This window comes from Phyllobates terribilis, unplaced genomic scaffold (genome assembly GCF_046119375.1).
Source record: "Phyllobates terribilis strain yellow unplaced genomic scaffold, ASM4611937v1 Scaffold_4__5_contigs__length_816908805, whole genome shotgun sequence".
Classification (NCBI taxonomy): Eukaryota; Metazoa; Chordata; class Amphibia; order Anura; family Dendrobatidae; genus Phyllobates; species Phyllobates terribilis.
The window spans coordinates 483,228,051-483,251,863 of NW_027362764.1; the positions used below are offsets into that span (position 1 = coordinate 483,228,051).

Sequence of the window (23,813 nt, forward strand, 5' to 3'; positions counted from 1 at the left end):
TTACTTAGAAGTTATTTTACCATTTATAGTGCATACAATACATCTCCTGCAGATCTATAAAACCCCCTACACAAGAAAACCAGCACAGGCAGTATAAACCCAGCTAGAAATAAAGGTACACAAGCTATCTCCAGCCTGTCACACAGCGAAGAACACAGCATCTGCGCATGCTCAGCTCTGCTTACACGTCCTTGGCACGCCAAGAGCAAAGGCAGTCACATGACTGTCCGCATCCAATAAGGAGCGGCCCTGAGCGCTTATTCCTACGCTGCTCTTGTTCTTCCTCTCTCCATGTTTAGCCCTGGCATTCACACAGAGGTAAGAGAGGTCGGGCATAGAGCTGCCCTGCACTCAGCTGCCGAGCAGTGCCTGCACCAAGCTGTTCAGCTCCCTCTGTGCTCCCAGTGCACGGTACTAGCAGAGAAGGTGCAGACACCAAAGAATAATCGTGCCATGTCTTTCTAACGTCTGCAGAGTACATGTAAAACCATATAACGCCCTCTAGTGTGCACTAATTGTCAGCGCAGTGCTGTTTTCTCAATGTAATGCCCTGGTGGCCAGCTGGCCAGGAAATAGGGCACTTGTCTCCACAGATTGTGGAATTTAGATTCTGGACGCTGGAAGAACGTGTAGTTCTTGTGATTATCAGGATCTCCAGTTATTCCCTAATCCAGCACTTTATTTCACTGCTGAAGGGGTGTCACCAGGGGCGTTGCTAGGGTCCTAGAAAATCAGAGGACGAAGCCCCAAAGTGCATGTCTCCTCAGATGACCCCACTCACCCACACACACCATTAAAAGGAGGATCTATAAATATAGAAGTACATTATACCACTATTACTAAACTAAAATACACTATACAAAGGCCAATATCACCAAAATTACTAATATAAAAAGACAAAATAATATTGCTATAATGTGTCCATTACCACTACAGTGAGTACATAATATAATATAACCATTACCTCTACAGAACAAAACACTCTATACAAAGACTAATAATGCCGCCATACACCTACCACTACATAATGACATTACTAAAGAAAAAAACACTCTTAAAAAGAGCAATATTACCGCCGTATGGTGACATATAGTGGTAGATACCAGTCCTGCAGGACATACAAGAGATTACAGTACAGTTATAGATAGTGACTCACAGCAGATGTTCTTTCTGGTGGAGTAATTCACTTTTCCATCTGGCCCAGACCGACATGACAACCTCTTCCAGCCATGACTCGTCTGCAGAGATTACAACGAAGACACATCTGATTTCTCATATTTCCAGCACCGTCCCCATCTATTCCCAACCTACAAACACTTCCCATTCTGCGTGCACCTGCAGCGTGAAACAGTGACCCCAATATTTAAAAAATTGTGTCATTACTATAATTACCTCCTCCCCCCAAAAATTAAATTGGGTCCCATAGAAAGTATTAATACCTCTACTGTGCTACCTTGAAACTTATAAGGTCCCGCACATGGGTGTACCCACCGTGGGGCAGGGGGGGGGCAGCTGCCCCCCCTCTAAAAGCAAGGACGCACGCCGCACACCAGGGCCGGCGTCAGCACCCGGGCAAATGCCGGGGCCCTGAGCAGGCGGGGGTGCACCCCGCGCGCTATGGGACCCGTGAGCTGAGGAGAGCGGTGTCAGCGCCCGCTCCCCCCCACTTGCTCAGGGCCCCGCCACAATACTTACCTCTCCCCGTGCCTTCGCAGCAGCTCCTGCATCCTCCGCGGCTGCTGCACTGTGACGTCTCAGGTCAGAGGGCACGGTGACGTCTTTACACCGCGCTCTCTCCTGAGCAGTCACAGCGCAGAGCGGGATGAGGCCGGCGACACTGAGGAGTCCGGAGCTGAGCAGCGGCAGCAGGTGAGAAGTGAGGTGAGTATTTGATTTTTTTTTTTTTTTTTTTTATTGTATGGAGGCCTGTGGCAGTATAAGAGAGGGGGTGAGGTGGGGGTGTGTGACATCCTGCATGGGGCATTATAAGCGAGGGGGAATGTGACATCCTGCATGGGGCATTATAAGGGAGGGGGGGGTGTGACATCCTGCATGGGGCATTATAAGGGAGGGGGGGGTGTGACATCCTGCATGGGGCATTATAAGCGAGGGGGAATGTGACATCCTGCATGGGGCATTATAAGGGAGGGGGGTGTGTGACATCCTGCATGGGGCATTATAAGCGAGGGGGAATGTGACATCCTGCATGGGGCATTATAAGGGAGGGGGGTGTGTGACATCCTGCATGGGGCATTATAAGCGAGGGGGAATGTGACATCCTGCATGGGGCATTATAAGGGAGGGGGGTGTGTGACATCCTGCATGGGGCATTATAAGGGAGGGGGGTGTGTGACATCCTGCATGGGGCATTATAAGCGAGGGGGAATGTGACATCCTGCATGGGGCATTATAAGGGAGGGGGGTGTGTGACATCCTGCATGGGGCATTATAAGGGAGGGGGGGGTGACATCCTGCATGGGGCATTATAACGGAGGGGGTGTGTGACATCCTGCATGGGGCATTATAAGGAAGGGGGATGTGTGACATTCTGCATGGGGCATTATAAGGAAGGGGGATGTGTGACATTCTGCATGGGACATTATAAGGGAGGGCGGGGTGTGACATCCTGCATGGGGCATTATAAGGGAGGGCGGGGTGTGACATCCTGCATGGGGCATTATAAGGGAGGGGGGGTGACATCCTGCATGGGGCATTATAACGGAGGGGGTGTGTGACATTCTGCATGGGACATTATAAGGGAGGGCGGGGTGTGACATCCTGCATGGGGCATTATAAGGAGGGGGGGTGTGTGTCATCCTGCATGGGGCATTATAAGGGGGGGTGACATCCTACATGGGGCATTATATGGGGGGAACAGCCTGCATGGGGCATTATGTGGGGGGAACCGCCTGCGTGGGGCATTATGTGGGGGAGGGACAGCCTGCATGAGGCATTATGTGTGGGGAACAGCCTGCATGGAGCGTTATATGGGGGCCAGTATTCTGTATGGAGCGTTATATGGGGGCCAGTATTCTGTATGGAGTGTTATGTGGGACCAGTATCCTGCATGGAGCGTTATATGGGGGCCAGTATCCTGCATGGAGCGTTATATGGGGGCCAGTATCCTGCATGGAGCGTTATATGGGGGCCAGTATCCTGCATGGAGCGTTATATGGGGGCCAGTATTCTGTATGGAGCATTATATGGGGGCCAGTATCCTGTATGGAGCATTATATGGGGACCAGTATCCTGTATGGAGCGTTATATGGGGACCAGTATCCTGTATGGAGCATTATATGGGGACCAGTATCCTGTATGGAGCATTTTATGGGGGCCAGTATCCTGTGTGGAGCGATTCGCTGGTTTCTGAGCTATTGTGGAATTTACAATAGATATCACTCATGTAATGTAAGAAGTGAAATCTTTGCATTGTACTATATATATATTTCTCTTTGGTATCTGTGACCATGGCTTGCCCCCCCCCCGCCCCTAGTTTTGATCCTGGGTACGCCCATGGTCCCGCATGCTCCTTTTGAAGGTTATAATATCCCAAGCTCCCCCTTCCAGCAACAAATACCCTTGAATGTCTCCATAAAGTTACAATGCTCACTTTTACATGCATTTTTCCTGCCAGGTAGAAGCGTTTGTCAAGCGTTTTTTCATGCATTTCTGCATGCGGGTTGTCAAGCGCTTTCCAAGCGATTTTAGCATCACTTGGAAAGTGCTTGACAACTTGGTCACACTCTATAAATCCATGCAACCGGCATGGATTTATATAGTGTGACCAAGTAATAGTTAAAAAAAAAAAGAATAAGAATGGTAAAAAATAAAGATTATACTTACCTTCCGATGGCCCCCAGTGTTTTCACCGCTATGTCCGGTCTGTTATATGGGTCGCGGTGGTGTGAAAGGACCTGCCATGACGTCATTTAGGCATGTGACAGGTCACGCGACCGCTGACGTCGGCAGTCGCGTGACCTGTCACATGACTAAATGACGTCATGGCAGGTCCTTTCACACCACTGCCACCCATACAACAGACCGGACTCATCGCTGAGGAGACTGGGGACCATCAAAAGGTAAGTATAATTTTTATTTTAAATTCTTTTTTTAACAGGTTCTATGGTACCCGAGTCTGGATGAGAGTCTCCTCTTCTCCAGACTCGGGTACCATCCGCACATTGAATCGCATAATATCCGCTTGTGCAAATGTGCTCATACTGATATTATGCGGTTCAATACAAGTCAATGGCGGCAATTACGCTGCGTGTCCGCAAAATTAATGGACATGCTGCGTATTTTTCCGCAATGATAATCCGCAGCACATGCAGATTATCATTGGGGAACATGGAGCACGTATTACCAAGCGTTTTTGCTGCAGAAATTTCGCGGCAAAAATGCTTGAAAAACGCATAGTGGGCACGCAGCCTTTCAGTTCTTCAATGCAAAAAGTGAAACTCATATATAGAGTCATTACAGAGTGATCTATTTCAAGTGTTTATTTCTGTTAATGTTGATGATTATGGCTTACAGCCAATGAAAACACAAAAGTCATTATCTCAGTAAATTAGAATACTTTCTAACAATAGCTTGAAAATTTTTTTTAAATCTGAAATTTTTGCCTACTGAAATGTATGTTCAGTAAATGCCCTCAATACTTCGCCGGGGCTCCTTTTGCATCAATTACTGCATCAATGTGGCGTGGCATGGAGGCGAGCAGCCTGTGGCACTGCTGAGGTGTTATGGAAGCCCAGGTTGCTGTGATAGCAGCCTTCAGCTTCTCTGCATTGTTGGGTCTGGTGTCTCTCATCTTCCTCTTGACAATACCCTATAGATTCTTTTTGGGGTTAAGGTCAGGCGAGTTTGCTGGCCAATCAAGCACAGTGATACTGTTGTTTTTAAACCAGGTATTGGAACTTTTGGCAATGAGGACAGGTGCGAAGTCCTGCTGGAGAATGAAATTTCCATCTCCAAAAAGCTTGTCAGCAGAGGGAAGCATGAAGTGCTCTAAAATTTCCTGGTAAACAGCTGTGCTGACTTTGGTCTTGATAAAACACAGTGGACCTACACCAGCAGATGACATGGCTCCCCAAGCCATCACTGATTGTGGAAACTTCACACTAGACCTCAAGCAGCTTGGATTGTGTGCCTCTCCATTCTTTCTCCAGACTCTGGGACCTTAATTTCAAAATGAAAATTGGAACTCTGGGACCTTGTGGAGTGTGTGAATGACTGCCTTCTGGACATCTGTCAAGTCAGCAGTTTTCCCCATGATTGTGGAGCCTATTGAGACAAACTAAGGGACCTTTTTAAATGCTTAGGAAGCCTTTGCAGGTGTTTTTTGTAAATTATTCTAATTTACTGAGATAATGACTTTTGTGTTTTCATTGGCTGTAAGCCATAATCATCAACATTAACAGAAATAAACACTTGAAATAGATCACTCTGTTTGCAATGACCCTATATAATGAGTTTCACTTTTTTTATTGAAAAACTGAAATAAATTAACTTTTTGATGATATTCTAACTTAGTGAGATGCACCTGTATAGTATTGTGTACACAGATCCTTACATATAGAATGATGGTCCCCACAGGTCCTGTGTATGTGTGTGTGTGTATATATATATATATATATATATATATATATATATATATATATATATATATATATATATATATATATATATATATATATATATATATATATATATTACAGTGGTGGCCAAAAGTATTGGCACCCCTGCAATTCTGTCAGATAATACTCAGTTTCTTCCTGGAAATGATTGCAATCACAAATTCTTTGGTATTATTATCTTCATTTAATTTGTCTTCAATGAAAAAACACAAAAGAGAATGAAGCAAAAATCAAATCATTGATCATTTCACACAAAACTCCAAAAATGGCCAGACAAAAGTATTGGCACCCTCAGCCTAATACTTGGTTGCACAACCTTTAGCCAAAATAACTGCGAACAACTGCTTCCGGTAACCATCAATGAGTTTCTTACAATGCTCTGCTGGAATTGTAGACCATTCTTCTTTGGCAAACTGCTCCAGGTCCCTGATATTTGAAGGGTGCCTTCTCCAAACTGCCATTTTGAGATCTCTCCACAGGTGTTCTATGGGATTCAGGTCTGGACTCATTGCTGGCCACCTTAGAAGTCTCCAGTGCTTTCTCTCAAACCATTTTATAGTGCTTTTGGAAGTGTGTTTTGGGTCATTGTCCTGCTGGAAAACCCATGACCTCTGAGGGAGACCCAGCTTTCTCACACTGGGCCCTACATTATGCTGCAAAATTTGTTGTTAGTCTTCAGACTTCATAATGCCATGCACACGGTCAAGCAGTCCAGTGCCAGAGGCAGCAAAGCAACCCTAAAACATCAGGGAACCTCCGCCATGTTTGACTGTAGGGACCGTGTTCTTTTCTTTGAATGCCTTTTTTTTTTTCCTGTACACTCTATGTTGATGCTTTTTCCCAAAAAGCTCTACTTTTGTCTCATCTGACCAGAGAACATTCTTCCAAAACGTTTTAGTCTTCTTTCTTTTCTCCATGCTCAATGTGGTACACACAAGGACACAGGACAGAGGTTGAGTCAACTTTAATCCATATTAAGGCTATGTGCCCACGTTGCATTTATGAAGCAGAAAATTTCTGCTGCATAAATGCAAGTCCTCTCCCGGAAAAACGCATGTGGAATTCCGCACGCGTTTATCGCGCATTTTTCGCGCGTTTATCACGCGTTTTCCACATGCGGAATTGCCTTGCGTTTTTTATGCATTGGACAAAGGCAATTCCGCTTGCGGAAACGCAAAATTAAATGACATGCTGCGGATTTTTGAACGCGGCATAAACGCTGCGGAAAAATCCGCAGCATGTGCATAGAACTTGCGGAATCCCATTGGGGACCATGGGGTGCGGATATACATGCGTTTTTCAAGCGTTTACGCTGCGGAAATTCCGCAGCATATATGCTTGAAAAATGCTACGTGGGCACACAGCCTAACTGGCTGCAAGTGTGATTTAGTTATTGCCAACACCTGTTAGGTGCCACAGGTAAGTTACAGGTGCTGTTAATTACACGAATTAGAGAAGCATCACATGATTTTTCAAACAGTGCCAATACTTTTGTCCACCCCCTTTTTTAGGTTTGGTGTGGAATTATATCCAATTTGGCTGTAGGACAATTCTTTTTGTGTTTTTTCATTGAAGACAAATTAAATGAAGATAATACCAAAGAATTTGTGATTGCAATCATTTTCAGGAAGAAACTGAGTATTATCTGAAAGAATTGCAGGGGTGCCAATACTTTTGGCCACCACTGTGTGTATATATGTATGTATATATATATATATATAATATATATATAGTAAAGACCAAAAGTTTGGACACACCTTCTCATTTAAAGATTTTTCTGTATTTTCATGACTTTGAAAATTGTACATTCACACTGAAGGCATCAAAACTATGAATTAACACATGTGGAATTATATACTTAACAAAAGTGTGAAACAACTGAAAATATGTCTTATATTCTAGGTTCTTCAAAGTAGCCACCTTTTGCTTTGATGACTGCTTTGCACACTCTTGGCATTCTCTTGTTGAGCTTCAAGAGGTAGTCACCGGAAATGAGAAGGTGTGTCCAAACTTTTGGTCTGTACTGTATATATATATAATTTATGATTGTCCCCACAGTTGATCTATAAATATTATGAGGCCCCCACTGCTTTAAATATACAGTTGAAACCTGAAGTTTACATACACTATATAAAAAGACACATATGCATGTTTTTCTCAATGTCTGACATGAAATCCGAATAAACCTTTCCCGTTTTATGTCAAGTAGGATTTAGTGTTGATCCACCCCCGTAGTGTTCGGGTTCGGTTCGGTTCGTCGAACACCGGGATGTTCGTCGAACTGTTCGTCGAACACCTTAGAACACCGTTAAAACCAATGGCAGGCAAACAAAAACACATAGAAACACATAGAAAACACCTTCAAAGGTGTCCAAAAGCTGACAAACTGCTCAGAAGACGCTCTCTTTAAAAAAGCCGGCCGGCAATTCAGCAGCGGCATACACCGGTACCCGACAATTTATAACAGAAAGAATAGAGCATCACACATAGATTAGATAGATAGAAACATGTCAGTCACATATATAATAAGTACAGTGACAGTGTTGCTTACTGTACTTGTCATTTAGTGTAAAGGATTTATTTAAAAAAATAATAGTGTTTTCATGCACTGTCTCTTTAAAAAAGCCGGCCGGCAATTCAGCCTCGGTACCCGACAATTTAGAACAGAAAAATAGAGCATCACACATAGATTAGATAGATAGAAACATGTCAGTCACATATATATGAAGTACAGTGACAGTGTTGGTTACTGTACTTGTCATTTAGTGTTAAAATAAAGGATTTATTAAAAAAAAAATTGGCGTGGGGTTCCCCGTAATTTTAGTCTCTAGCGGAGGTTAAGCAGACGGCTGGGGCAGATGTTTGAAGCCTGGGAAGGGGGTAATACCCACGGAGCTTCCCAGGCTACTAATATCAGCCCCCAGCTGAATACCTAGCCTTTACTAGCTATTAAAATGGGGGACCCCCCAAAAAAAAATGACGTGGGGTCCCCCCTATTTAAATAGCTAGCAAAGGCGAAGCAGACAGCTGGGGGCTGATATTAATAGCCCAGGAAGGGTGCCATGAATATTGGCCCCCTCCCAGGCTAGAAACACCAGCCGTCAGCTGTCCCAGAAATGGCGCATCCGTAGGATGCGCCAAATCTGGCACTTAGCCTCGCTCTTCCCACTGCCCTGTAGCGGTGGCAGTGGGGTAATAGGGCTGGGGTTGATGTCAGCTTATAATGCCAGCTGACATCAAGCCCAGGTTAGTAATGGAGAGGCGTCTATAAGACACCCCCATTACTAACCCCATAGTTAAAGTTAAAAGAAAACACAAACACCCAGAATAAAGTCCTTTAATTGAAATAAACACACAATTCTTTATTGTTCTAAATTAAACCATACTTACCATCACGCCCATTCCAGCTGAAGCCAACGATCTCCTACAATAAAAGTAAAATAATAAACCAACATCATCCTTACCTTTCCATGGTTCCCACGACAGCTTCAGCTCTGCTACATCGAGATGACAGGCTGGACCGCAGCAGAACGCTGCCATCCAGCCTGTCATCCCGCAGACACTGAGAAGCGCAGGCTTGCTTGCGCTCCTCAGTGTCTGGCTGTGACGGCATAAAGATGAGCCGAGGTCATGTCCAATGAGCTCGGCTCACCTCATGCACGTCACTGACAGCGTGGGAGAATTCTCACGCTGAAGCGTTGAGTGCAGGAGAATTTTCCCACGCTGTCAGTGACGTGCATGAGGCTGATATTTAAATTTGGCGCACAAATCGGTGATTGGTCGCGGGCAGCGTCTGCGACCAATCAGCACAGTAGTGTTTAACTTTGGCGGCAAGATCAGTGATTGGTCGCGGTCAAGACGGCGACCAATCACCGATTTGTGCGGCACATTTAAATAGCGGCCGCGACCAATTGGATGTCAGCGCCGCTCCCCGGTCCTCCCTTCACGCCCTAGCCGCATGGATGTCAGTGGCGCTGCCTGTGCGGATACTTCCGCTGCGAGAACCCGGGACATGAGCGGGCGCTCGGAGCAGAAGTATCCCGACCCGCAGCGCCGCTCCCCGGTCCTCCCTTCACACCCTAGCCGCTGATGTCCCCACAGTATCCGCATGGTGTTACAAAGGTCCGGACATTTGTGTTAAAAATCGCTGATTGGTCGCTGGCGCTGCCCGCGACTAATCACCGATTTGGGCGCCAAATTTAAATATCGGCCGCGACCAATCACCCATCTTGGCTCCACATTTAAACACCGCTGTACTGATTGGTCGCGGACGCTATTTAAATGTGGCGCCAAAATCGGTGATTGGTCGCGCCCAGCGTCGGCGACCAATCAGCACAACGGTGTTTAAATGTGGAGCCAAGATCGGTGATTGGTTGCGGCCGATATTTAAATTTGGCGCCCAAATCGGTGATTGGTCGCGGGCAGCGCCAGCGACCAATCAGCGATTTTTAACACAAATGTCCGGACCTTTGTAACACCATGCGGATACTGTGGGGACATCAGCGGCTAGGGTGTCAAGGGAGGACCGGGGAGCGGAGCTGCGGGTCGGGATACTTCTGCTGCGAGCAGTCGCTCATCTCCCGGCCTCTCACAGCGGAAGTATCCGACCAGGCAGCGGCGCTCCCCGATCCTCACCAATACGATTCGCTGATTGTTCGCGTGCGGAGAGCGCGACCAATCGGTGATCTTGGCGCTAAAGTTAAACACCGCTCTGCTGATTGGTCGCGGAAACTGCCCGCGACCAATCACCGATTTGGGCGCCACATTTAAATAGCGGCCGCGACCAATCAGTGAGATTGGCGCCAAATTTAAACAACGCTCTGCTGATTGGTCGCGGATGCCGGCCGCGACTAATCAGCATTATTGGCGCCAAATTTAAACACCGCTCTGCTGATTGATCGCGGTCGCCGTCCGCAACCAATCAGCAGTATTGGCGCCAAATTTAAACCCTGCTCTGCTGATGGGTCACGGTTGCCGGCCGCGACCAATCAGCGATTTTGGCGCCAAATTGAAACACCGCTCTGCTGATTGGTCGCGACCGCCGGCCGCGACTAATCAACATTGTTGCCGCCAAATTTAAACACCGCCCTGCTGAATGGTCGCGGTCGTGACCAATCACCGTTATTGGCGCCAAATTTAAACACCGCTTTGCTGATTGGTCGCGACCAATCAGCATTATTGGCGCAAAATTTAAACCCCGCTCTGCTGATTGGTCACGGCCGGCGGTTGCGACTAATCAGCGATATAGTCGCCAAATTTCAACACCGCTTTGCTGATTGGTCGCGGTTGCTGGCCGCGACCAGTCAGCGATTTTGGCGCCAAATTTAAACACCGCTCTGCTGATTGCGCCGGGTCTGCCGCATACATATTCTAGAATACCCAATGCGTTAGAATCGGGCCACCATCTAGTTTCATGAAATAATTTAAAAAAAAATTGACGTGGGGCTTCGCACTATATTTGTGTCCAGCCAGGTACAGCAGGCAGGAACGGGCTGCCCCCAACCACCAGCTGCCTATTTGTACCTGGTTGGACACAACAATATAGGGAAGCCCTTTTTTTCTTAATTATTTCATGAATTTCATGAAATAATTTAAAAAAAAAATACGTGGGGCTTCGCCCTATTTTTGTGTCCAGCCAGGTACAACTAGGCAGCTGGGGGCTGGAATCTGCAGCGCAGGGAGGCCCAAGCTTTCTGAGTCCCCCCCCCTGCAAATTGCAGTCCGCAGCCACCCCGGAAAATGGCGCGTTCATAGAAGCGCCATCTTCTGGCGCTGTACCTAACTCATCCAGGGCCCTGGTGTGGTGGCTCACTGGGTAATAAAGGGGTTAGGGCCAGCTTGGCATTATCAGCTGGCCCTAAGCCCGAAATTCATGGGGTCACGCCAATATTAGACATGACCGCCATGAATTTCTAGTAAAGTAATTAAAAAAAACACAACACCCAGAATAAAGTCCTTTAATTGAAATAAAGACACATTCCTTTATTGTTCTAAATTAAACCATACTTACCACCACGCCCATTCCAGCTGAAGCCAACGATCTCCTGCAATAAAAGTAAAATAATAAAGCAACATCATCCTTACCTTTCCATGGTTCCCATGACAGCTTCAGCTCTGCTACATCGAGATGACAGGCTGGACCGCAGCAGAACGCTGCCATCCAGCTTGCCATGCCGCGGACACTGAGAAGCGCAGGCATGCTTGCGCTCTGCAGTGTCTGGCTGTGACGGCATAAAGATGAGACGAGTTCATGTCCAATGATCTCAGCTCACCTCATGCACGTCACTGACAGCGTGGGAAAATTCTCCTGCACTCAGCGCTACAGCGTGAGAATTCTCCCACGCTGTCAGTGACGTGCATGAGGTGAGCTGAGATCATTGGACATGAACTCGTCTCATCTTTATGCCGTCACAGCCAGACACTGCAGAGCGCAAGCATGCCTGCGCTTCTCAGTGTCCGCGGCATGGCAAGCTGGATGGCAGCGTTCTGCTGCGGTCCAGCCTGTCATCTCGATGTAGCAGAGCTGAAGCTGTCATGGGAACCATGGAAAGGTAAGGATGATGTTGCTTTATTATTTTACTTTTATTGCAGGAGATCGTTGGCTTCAGCTGGAATGGGCGTGGTGGTAAGTATGGTTTAATTTAGAACAATAAAGGAATGTGTCTTTATTTCAATTAAAGGAGTTTATTCTGGGTGTTTGTGTTTTCTTTTAACTTTGACTATGGGGTTAGTAATGGGGGTGTCTTATAGACGCCTCTCCATTACTAACCTGGGCTTGATGTAAGCTGACATCAACCCCAACCCTATTACCCCCTGCCACCGCACCAGGGCAGCGTGGAAGAGCGAGGCTAAGTGCCAGAATTGGCGCATCCTATGAATGCGCCATTTCTGGGGCGGCTGACGGCTGGTGTTTCTAGCCTGGGAGGGGGCCAATATTCATGGCACCCTTCCTGAGCTATTAATATCAGCCCCCAGCTGTCTGCCTAGCCTTTGCTAGCTATTAAAATAGGGGGGACACCACGTCATTTTTTTGGGGGGTCCCCCATTTTAATAGCTAGTAAAGGCTAGGTATTCAGCTGGGGGCTGATATTAGTAGCCTGGGAAGCTCCATGGGTATTACCCCCCCTCCCAGGCTTCAAACATCTGCCCCAGCCGTCTGCTTAACCTCCGCTAGAGCCTAAAATTATGGGGACCCCCACGCCAATTTTTTTTTAAATAAATCCTTTATTTTAACACTAAATGACAAGTACAGTAAGCAACACTGTCACTGTACTTCATATATATGTGACTGACATGTTTCTATCTATCTAATCTATGTGTGATTCTCTATTCCTTCTATTCTAAATTGTCGGGTACCGCTGCTGAATTGCCGGCCGGCTTTTTTAAAGAGACGGTGCATGAAAACACTATTATTTTTTTTGATAAATCCTTTACACTAAATGACAAGTACAGTAAGCAACACTGTCACTGTACTTCGTATATATGTGGCTGACATGTTTCTATCTATCTAATCTATGTGTGATGCTCTATTCTTTCTGTTCTGAATTGTCGGGTACCGGTCTATGCCGCTGCTGAATTGCCGCTTTTCATGTTTCACTGTTGGCACTGTTCCCATCGATTTGCGCAATCACTGTAATGCCACAACCACCATGGCTGTGGCATTACAGTGAGTGGCAGGCAATCCCTGCATGATTGGTGCTCAAAATAGCGCCAGACATGCAGGACACGCTTTTGGTGCACGAACAGTTATCGAACATAACCTCGAACAGCCGAATTTTTTGCAAATCGTTCGGGTTCGTCGAACAACTAGAACACCGCCCAAAACAGCTCGAATTTGAGATTGGCGAACAGTTCTAGTCGAACACCGCTCATCTCTAGTAGGATTATCATAATTTTTAATATTTGCCAAATGTCAGAATAATGAGAGAGAGAGAATGTTTTAAGGCACTTTTATTACTTACTGCAAGTCAAAAGTTTACATACATTTCATTAGTATTTGGTACCATTGCCCTTAAACTGAATGACTTGGGTCAAACATTTGGGATATCTTTCCACAAGCTTCTCACAATAGTTGGTCGGAATTTGGGCCCATTCCTCCTGACAAAACTGGTGTAAGTGATCCAGGTTTGTAGGTCGCCTTGCTCGTACCTGCCTTTTCAGCTTTGCCCATAAATTTTCAATAGGATTGAGATCAGGACTTTGTGATGGCCACTCCAAAACACTGACTTTGTTATCCTTAAGCCACTTTGTTACCATTTTGGCAGTGTGCTTCAGGTCATTATCCATTTTGAAGACCAATTTCCGTCCAAGCTTTAACTTCCTTGCTGATGTCTTGAGATGTTGCTTCAGTATTGCCACATAATCTTCTTTTCTCATGATGCCATCAATTTTGTGAAGTGCACCAGTCCCTCTTGCAGCAAAACAACCCCACAACATGATGCTGCCACCCCCGTGTTTCACAGTTGGGATGGTGTTCTTAGGCTTTCAAGCTTCTCCCTTTTTCATCCAAAGGTAACAATGATCATTATGCCCAAAAAGTTCTATTTTAGTTTCATCATACCACAGGACATGTCTCCAGAAATTAAGGTCTTTGTTCCTGTGTGCATTTGCAAACATTAATCTGGCTTTTTTATGTTTCTTTTGGAGTAATCAGGGCTGTGGAGTTGGTAAGCTAAACCTCCGACTCCTCAATTTCCATGACACCCGACTCCATGACTCCTACTCCCTCATACATGGCTCATGTTTAAGTGATAAATTTACTGTAGCACAGATTCATCTCAGCTAAAAGTCTAGACCCTTAGATCAGGAATAGGACAGACATTTATAGGACATTTCATAACTTTCCCAAATTCTTTTGAAAAAAATATTCCCCACAAAAAGCATTGAACTACTGTACCCAATTTATTATATATTTTAGGAGTCGGAGTCTGTCCATTTTATACCGGCTCCGACTCCATGACTCCGACTCCACAGCCCTGGGAGTAATGGCTTCTTACTGGCAGATTGGCCTTTCAGCCCATGTTGATACAGTACTCGTTTCACTGTGGATATTGACACAGTCTTACAGCTTCCGCCATCATCTTCACAAGGTCTTTTGCTTTTGTCCTTGGGTTGATATGCACATGTTGGACCAAAGCACGTTCATCTCTGGGACACAGAACCCGTCTCCTTCCTGTGCAGTATGATGGCTGGACATTCCCATCTTGTTTGTACTTGTGTATAATTGCTTCTACAGATGAACAAGGCACCTTCAGATATCTTGAAATTGTACCCAAGGATTAGCCAGACTTGTGCAAGTCCACAATTCTCTTTCTGATATCTTGGCTGATTTCTTTAGTCTTTCATCATCTCAAACAATTTATTGAAACAAAAGCCAATAACAGTGGTGGGTATACTCCAGCAAAAAATGTTAATGTTTCAATAACTTGTCATGTGGTCTTGACCATCAATTACAGCTTGACAATGACATCTCATGCTGTTCTCAAGTTGAGTAATTTCTAATGAGGCATGGCATCCCACTCTTCTTGAAGGGGAGCCTTCACATCATTGAGGTTCTGGCGTACAGAGTTATGAGCCTCTACAGGTCGACTCAGCTGATCCTATAGGTTGTCTATGGGATTCGGGTCTGGAGAAAGTGCAGGCCACTGCATTTGAGGTACCCCAGTGTTCAGCAGCCAATCCCTAATCATGTGATCTCAATTAGCTGGAGCATTGTCATCCATGAAGATGAAATTGGGTCTGTGTTGTTCATGCAGAGGCACAATGACTGGATTAATGATGTTATTCAAGTAGTAGGGGCTTGTCCCTGTACCATTCACAAAGCGTAGGGCAATTCTGTATTGACTAGACACACCTGCCCACACTAAAACCACCATCACCAGAGGCTCGTCTGGTGACAACAGTGGCTGATGCGTAGCGCTCTCCTTGACGTCTCCAATATCGTTGGCGGCCATCATTTTTGCTCAGTGTGAATTTGCTTTCATCAGTGAACAGCACTGAGGCCCACTGGTCCCTCTTTCAGTGATGATGACGCCTGTGCCTGGTGGTGTGGTCAGGTACCCTTGCAGGACGTCTAGCATGCAGACCACGCTGATGTAAATTGTTTCAAATGGTCTGGCATGACACTTGGGTGCCTGTCAATCTTGTGGATTGTGGACCCACAGCTCCACGGACCGGGGAGAGCCTGGAGAGGTGTAACTAACTGCTCCCCTGAGTTTTCATTAGAACCCCTGATGGTGGGGTTAGACTTGGGCCCAGGTGCTACTTCAGGACAGATCCTGGTACCACAGCAGCTGACCCCATGGGTCAGGACAGTAGAACAGACTAGGAGTCCAACGCAGGACTTGATACTGAGGATATAGATGTAGCCGCTCGTTCAAACAGGACAGATACCGGAACTGGTACTGGCAGTGCTGGGATTCAGGCTCTGATACCACTGGGTCTATTTTAGGGTTAGATACCGCCGGAGCAGTTTCAGGTTCAGGTACTTATGGAACGGTTTTGGAATCAGGTACCGCACAGACAGAACAGGAAAGCAGAACAGGTACTGGTACAGGGACCTGATCACTAGCTAGCAGCTTGCAGACTGACTAACTACATTTGTTGCTAAGGCAGCCCCCAACAGGTGGAGGTGCCTTAAGTATTAAGTGCCTCCCAGCTATTGGCTGGGGACACATTAGGCAGTCATCAGTGTGGGATGTGGCCAAAGGATGTCCACTTCTCTGCCTTTCTGTGACTCTTCCAGTCTCTCTGTTGCAACCTGCTGATGGTACTCTGTGACACTCTATGCTCAGTGGCTGCTTCCGTCTGAGAACATCCTGCTTGAAGCCTCGCAATGGCGAGGTACTGATGATCAATTGTTAGGTGTCATCTTGGCCTAATGATGTCAAAATGTGAACAGCACAATGTAGAGGACTGTTTAAATACCAGTTCTAATTGAACCTGAAATTTATTGGGCGATTCATGGACCAAACACTTGTTGTGAATTTTGCCATTAAGCTCCTTGTTAGAGAACAGCAGGTTGTGCAAAAAATACTAAACATTGAACAGTTGGACATGTGCATTCAAAAGTTTAGAGACATCATATTAAGTTCACCTGAAAAGGTTAGAGGGCATTTTAGTATCATCCTGAAATTTCACTAGAAAGCCAAATATCCCTAACTTTTTGTGAGTAATGTATATAGTATGATGGCCCCACTGCTGCATATATATAGACTGCTCAAAAAAATAAAGGGAACACTCAAATAACACATCCTAGATCTGAATGAATGAAATATTCTCATTGAATACTTTGTTCTGTACGAAGTTGAATGTGCTGACAACAAAATCACAGAAAAATCATCAATGGAAATCAAATGTATTAACCAATGGAGGCCTGGATTTGGGGTCACCCCCAAAATTAAAGTGGAAAAACACACTACAGGCTGATCCAACTTTGATGTAATGATGTTTGATGTAATGTCCTTAAAACAAGTCAAAATGAGGCTCAGTATTGTGTGTGGCCTCCACGTTCCTGTATGACCTCCCTACAATGCCTGGGCATGCTCCTGATGAGGTTGTGGATGGTCTCCTGTGGGATCTCCTCCCAGACCTGGACTAAAGCATCCGCCAACTCCTGGACAGTCTGTGGTGCAACGTGACATTGGTAGATGGAACGAGACATGATGTCCCAGATGGAGGGGGCCGAAGGAGGGCATCAACCTAGCAGCAGGACCGCTACCTCCGCCTTTGTGCAAGGAGGAACAGGAGAACCACTGCCAGAGCGCTGCAAAATGACCTCCAGCAGGCCACAAATGTGCATGTGTCTGCACAAACGCTTAGAAACCGACTCCATGAGGGTGGTATGAGGGCCCGACGTCCACAGATGGGGGTTGTGCTCACAGCCCAACACCATGCAGGACGCTTGCCATTTGCCACAGAACACAAGGATTGGCAAAGTCGCCACTGGCGCCCTATGCTCTTCACAGATGAAAGCAGGTTCACACTGAGCACATGTGACAGACATGACAGAGTCTGGAGACGCCGTGGAGAGCGATCTGCTGCCTGCAACATCCTCCAGCATGACCGGTTTGGCAGTGGGTCAGTAATGGTCTGGGGTGGCATTTCTTAGGGCTGCACAGCCCTCCATGTGCTCACCAGAGGTAGCCTGACTGCCATTAGATACCGAGATGAGATCCTCAGACCCCTTGTGAGACCATATGCTGGTGTGGTGGGACCTGGGTTCCTCCTAAAGCAGGACAATGCCAGACCTCATGTGGCTGGAGTGTGTCAGCAGTTTCTGCAAGATGAAGACATTGAAGCTATGGATTGGCCCCCCTGATCCCCAGACCTGAATCCGATTGAGCAAATCTGGGACATCATGTCTCGCTCCATCCACCAACGTCACGTTGCACCACAGACTTCCAGGAGTTGGCGGATGCTTTAGTCCATTGATGATTTTTGTGTGATTTTGTTGTTAGCACATTCAACTTTGTACAGAACAAAGTATTCAATGAGAATATTTCATTCATTCAGATCTAGGATGTGTTATTTGAGTGTTCCCTTTATTTTTTTGAGCAGTGTAGTATGATGGCCCCATGTCCACGCATATATAGTATGATGGCCACAGATATATACAGTACAGACCAAAAGTTTGGACACACCTTCTCATTTAAAGATTTTTCTGTATTTTCATGACTATGAAAATTGTACATTCACACTAAAAAATACATGATGGTCCAACTAAACGCAAACCGGATGGAATAGCATGCCGCTGCAAGATGCTGTGGTAGCCATGCTGGTTCAGTATGCCTTCAATTTTAAATAAATCCCCAACAGTGTCACCAGCAAAGCACCCCCACACCTTCACACCTCCTCCTCCATGCTTCACGGTGGGAACCAGGCATGTAGAGTCCATCCTTTCACAATTTCTGCGTCGCACAAAGACACTTTGGCTGGAACCAAAGATCGCAAATTTGGACTCATCAGACCAAAGCACAGATTTCCACTGGTCTAATGTCCATTCCTTGTGTTCTTTAGCCCAAACAAGTCTCTTCTGCTTGTTGCCTGTCCTTAGCAGTGGTTTCCTAGCAGCTATTTTACCATGAAGGCCTGCTGCACAAAGTCTCCTCTTAACAGTTGTTGTAGAGATGTGTCTGCTGCTAGAACTCTGTGTGGCATTGACCTGGTCTCTAATCTGAGCTGCTGTTAACCTGCGATTTCTGATTCTTATAAACTTATCCTCAGAAGCAGAGGTGACTCTTGGTCTTCCTTTCCAGGGTGGTCCTCATGTGAGCCAGTTTCTTTGAAGCGCTTGATGGTTTTTGCAACTGCACTTGGGGACACTTTCAAAGTTTTCCCAATTTTTCGCACTGACTGACCTTCATTTCTTAAAGTAATGATGGCCACTCGTTTTTCTTTACTTAGCTGCTTTTTTCTTGCCATAATACAAATTCTAACAGTCTATTCAGTAGGACTATCAGCTGTGTATCCACCAGACTTCTGCACAACACAACTGATGGTCCCAACCCCATTTATAAGGCAAGAAATCTCACTTATTAAACCTGACAGGGCACACCTGTGAAGTGAAAACCATTTCCGGTGACTACCTCTTGAAGCTCATCAAGAGAATGTCAAGAGTGTGCAAAGCAGTCATCAAAGCACAAGAAAGAAGCAAGAAAAAAGCAGCTAAGTAAAGAAAAATGAGTGGCCATCATTACTTTAAGAAATGAAGGTCAGTCAGTGCGAAAAATTGGGAAAACTTTGAAAGTGTCCCCAAGTGCAGTTGCAAAAACCATCAAGCGCTACAAAGAAACTGGCTCACATGAGGACCGCCCCAGGAAAGGAAGACCAAGAGTCACCTCTGCGTCTGAGGATAAGTTTATCCGAGTCACCAGCCTCAGAAATCGCAGGTTAACAGCAGCTCAGATTAGTGACCAGGTCAATGCCACACAGAGTTCTATCAGCAGACACATCTCTACAACAACTGTTAAGAGGAGCCTTTGTGCAGCAGGCCTTCATGGTAAAATAGCTGCTAGGAAACCACTGCTAAGGACAGGCAACAAGCAGAAGAGACTTGTTTGGGCTAAAGAACACAAGGAATGGACATTAGACCAGTGGAAATCTGTGCTTTGGTCTGATGAGTCCAAATTTGAGATCTTTAGTTCCAACCACCGTGTCTTTGTGCGACGCAGAAAAGGTGAACGGATGGACTCTACATGCCTGGTTCCCATCGTGAAGCATGGAGGAGGATGTGTGATGGTGTGGGGGTGCTTTGCTGGTGACACTGTTGGGGATTTATTCAAAATTGAAGGCATACTGAACCAGCATGGCTACCACAGCATCTTGCAGCGGCATGCTATTCCATCCGGTTTGCGTTTAGTTGGACCATCATGTATTTTTCAACAGGACAATGACCCCAAACACGCCTCCAGGGGGGGCTTAAGGGCTAAAAAAAAGCAGGTGTAGTGCTATAGGAACTTAAAACTTAACGTTTATTACCATTAAATAAAATATGTGCAAAATGCAAGGACCTAAAAACACACAGTTTGACTGTCTGTGATATAGAATAGCCAAAAGAACTTCCATATATTGTTGCTTCCAGAGATATAAATATATGTCATATAAGCATATTGTATCTCTAACACAAACCAAGGAAAAAATGGCAATAAGAAATAGTGGAGCCCACGGTACACTATATCAACTTATTGTACCCCAAAATATGAGAACATGAAAACACTCGCCCTGAGATATGGGAACATGAAAACACTCGCCCTACCAGTGGTGACCATTTAACTTTGTTATGTATAGAAATGGAACATCCTCACCAATTTTGATATCTGTTCCTGCTCTCAGACTTCAGAGGGGGCTCCATATGATGGAGGTGAACCGAAACTCATGAGGTCACCAACCAAATACCGCTCCCCAGATGCCGCTCCCGACGCGTTTCTTAGCCTTAGCTATTCATCAGGGGAAAAGGGCAGAGGACATGCGGTATGCACGCTGCCCAAAATCGCGCAGCTCATTCACCAGACAGCGCTACTTAACGTTCTAATAGATCCTGTTTTAAATCCTAGTTGCGCTCTGTTCATAATCGTGTCACTTCCGGTTCCGGTCACCTGACATCCGGTATGTGGAACGCAGATGCCGGCCGTGACACGCAAGTGTCACTTCCGGTGTGCGCGTCATAGACATGATGAAATCGCACACAACGGAGCGACGGCCAGGGGGCACGCAGGATCGCCAATTGACATCCTACATTGGATGGCACCATAGAAAACTCCCATCCATAAGTACCCCAGACCGGGGCAAGTGTCCAGAGCATATCGTAGCTGACACTCATCCAGGCACATACCATATGTACCGCGGTATATATAACCGCGTCCATTCTGCCCCAGTGGTGAAAAAGCTGAAAATACTTCATAGGTCCAGAACCGCACAGTGAAGCTATGGCCCGGCCCCTAGAGCGCACTTGAAACCCAAATAAAGAATTATGATAAAAAAAATGTAAAGGTAAAAATGAAAATATGGATATGTGACAAAAACAAAAATATGAAAAGAAGGGGGGTATGAAGAGATGCGAGGGAGCATGAAGGGTAAATGGGGAGGGACCGCGCCTCACAAAAATGAAGAGCTAGAGAGATTCATGTGGGGGGCAAAGGGACCTATGAAAGCCCTATTAAGCAGCTAGAGTAATATCCCTACCTGACAGTGGAGGTTGGCACCCTATAAACCTGCGCAAGTGGCGCCCCCACTCCTCGACGGCTGTCCCTACACTCCTCTCCCTAATTCACCCTACATTATAGGAATGGCCTGTATGACAGCTGCTCATTAAGGCCGTAGGGAGCCACTGTCCGCAGTCTAAAGATCCACTTCGTCTCTCTTTGCAGGATCAGTTTGTCCCAGTCGCCCCCTCTTGGTGGGGCCGTAACTTTGTCAATTCCCATGAAACGTATTATATCCCTACTGTTCGGGTGTATGTTGTTCACATGTTTCGCCAGGGGGGTATCTCTTTTCAGGACAATATCCCTTTGGTGCTCCCCTACTCTTCTTCTCAATTCTCTCCTTGTTTTCCCCACATATTCCATTCCGCAGACACATTTAGCCATATAGATAATTCCTTTGGATCTACAATTAATGAAATGTTTGACAACAAATGTTTTTCCAGTGACATTACTTATGAAGTCTTTCCCTTGCGTGATAACTTTACATGATACGCATCCACTGCATCTAAAACAGCCGATTATGGAACTTTTCAACCTTTTGTTCCCCATATGGCCCATATAGTGACTGTGGACCAATCTGTCCCTAAGGGATCTACCCTTTTTATAGGTAATCATAGGTCTTGAATCGACCACGTCACCAATATCCTCGTCCATTAGTAAAATCGGCCAATGTTTTTGTAGAATCCTACGGACTGTATATGACTGACTGGTGAAAGTAGTGATGAGTCTGCAGAAAGTGTTGTCCTTATCCACATTTGTGGATGGGTGTAGGAAGGAGGAGCGGTCCCTAACCAGAGTTCCCCCATAGGCCTCAGCTATCACCTTCTTTGGATAACCCCTCTCATAGAATCTTTGACAAAGATCAGTGGCCTGGGCTCTAAAACTGGCATCGTCCGAGCAATTCCTCCGGACCCTCATGAATTGCCCCTTCGGTATGCCCCTCTTAAGCGGGACTGGATGGTTGCTTTCCCACCTGAGGAGAGAGTTCGAGGCAGTTGTTTTCCTATATGTACTGGTCTCTATCTCTCCATCCTTCCCTATCCGTATCAAAATGTCCAGGAAGGGCAACTCGTGGGGGTCAAACTCAAAAGTGAAATGCAGGTTAAGGTCATTATGATTAAGCCTTTCCACGAGGTTTCCAAAGGATGTTTTATCCCCTTTCCACAGAACTAGGACGTCGTCGATATATCGAACCCATAGCAAGATATTTTCACCACCTACAATGGGGATGTCTCCAAACACCACGGTTTCCTCCCACCAACCCAGGTACAAATTGGCATACGATGGGGCACAAGGGCTCCCCATCGCAGTACCCCTGAGCTGGTGGAAGTACTTCCCACCGAAGAGGAACACATTTTTTGTCAAGCAAAACTGAAGGGCCTTCATCACGAAGTGATTGTGTCGCTCAAATTGTTTGCCTCTCCCCATAAGGAAAAAGCGTATCGCCTCCAAACCCCTATCGTGGGGTATTGAGGAGTATAGTGACTCAACATCGATGCTAGCTAGAGTCACGTCTTTATCAACTGTCATACCTTCTAGTTTGCGAAGCAGGTCATTGGTGTCACCGATAAAGGAGTTCAAGCTTAAGACAAAGGGTTTAAGTACCTTCTCCAAATATATTCCCAGATTTTGGGTTAGATTGTTTATTCCCGATATTATGGGTCGTCCCTTCAGTGGGTTCAGGCCCTTATGTACCTTTGGAAGACTATAGAAGGTGGACATAACTGGATGGGTTGGACAGATAAAATCTCTCTCCTGTTTATTTAAGGTCCCATCCCTCATAGCCTCATTTGCCAATTCCTCCAATTCTTGAGAGAATCTCCTCGTGGGGTCCGCCTTTAATGTGCTATAACACTCCTTAACATTTAGTATTACACTGCACATCAAATAGTACTTACTGGTATCCATGATCACCACGTTACCCCCTTTATCTGAAGGTTTTATGGTGGTCTGTTCATCATTTTCTAGTGACCTCAATGCCTGCATCTCACAACGAGTGAAATTGTGTCTAAAACGTCTGGAATCATTTTCAAGGTCCCTCAAGTCTTTAGTCACCATGTTCAAGAATACATCAATGGGACTCAAATCACTCTGTGGAGGTGGCATTTTGGTACTCTTCAGTTTCAGATTGGTGAATGGACCATTACCCTCAAGGTTAGGATCAACATCACCGAGGTGAAAAAGGGTTCTAATGTCAGGTAGGAGTTCTTCACGAACCCCCAATTCCGCGCATGCCTGTTTATCAATCTTAATGTAGTGCTTGCGCCACTTCAACTTGCGCACAAACAAATTTACGTCCTTTATAACCTCAAAGGAATTATAATCTGTTGTCGGTACAAAAGTCAGACCCCTATTCAAGACCTCCAGTTCTACGGAAGTGAGGCTCCTCGAGGATAGGTTTATAATTTGGTGAATGAATAGCTAAGGCTAAGAAACGCATCGGGAGCGGCATCTGGGGAGCGGTATTTGGTTGGTG

General features: G+C 45.9%; 1 protein-coding gene across 2 annotated transcripts in view; it reads left to right on the plus strand.

Moving 5' to 3' along the window:
• Positions 1–210: 210 nt before the first annotated feature.
• LOC141264385 (enoyl-CoA hydratase EchA19-like) overlaps positions 211–23,813 on the plus strand; it is a 111,901-nt gene continuing 88,298 nt past the window's right edge. The window contains exons 1-2 of one of the 2 annotated variants that reach the window (XM_073676679.1): positions 256–318; positions 7,539–7,635. The gene's annotated coding sequence lies outside the window, so the exon portion shown is untranslated. Of the gene's footprint in view, positions 319–7,538; positions 7,636–23,813 lie in introns of both variants that reach the window. The other variant, XM_073676678.1, reaches the window with a different exon arrangement.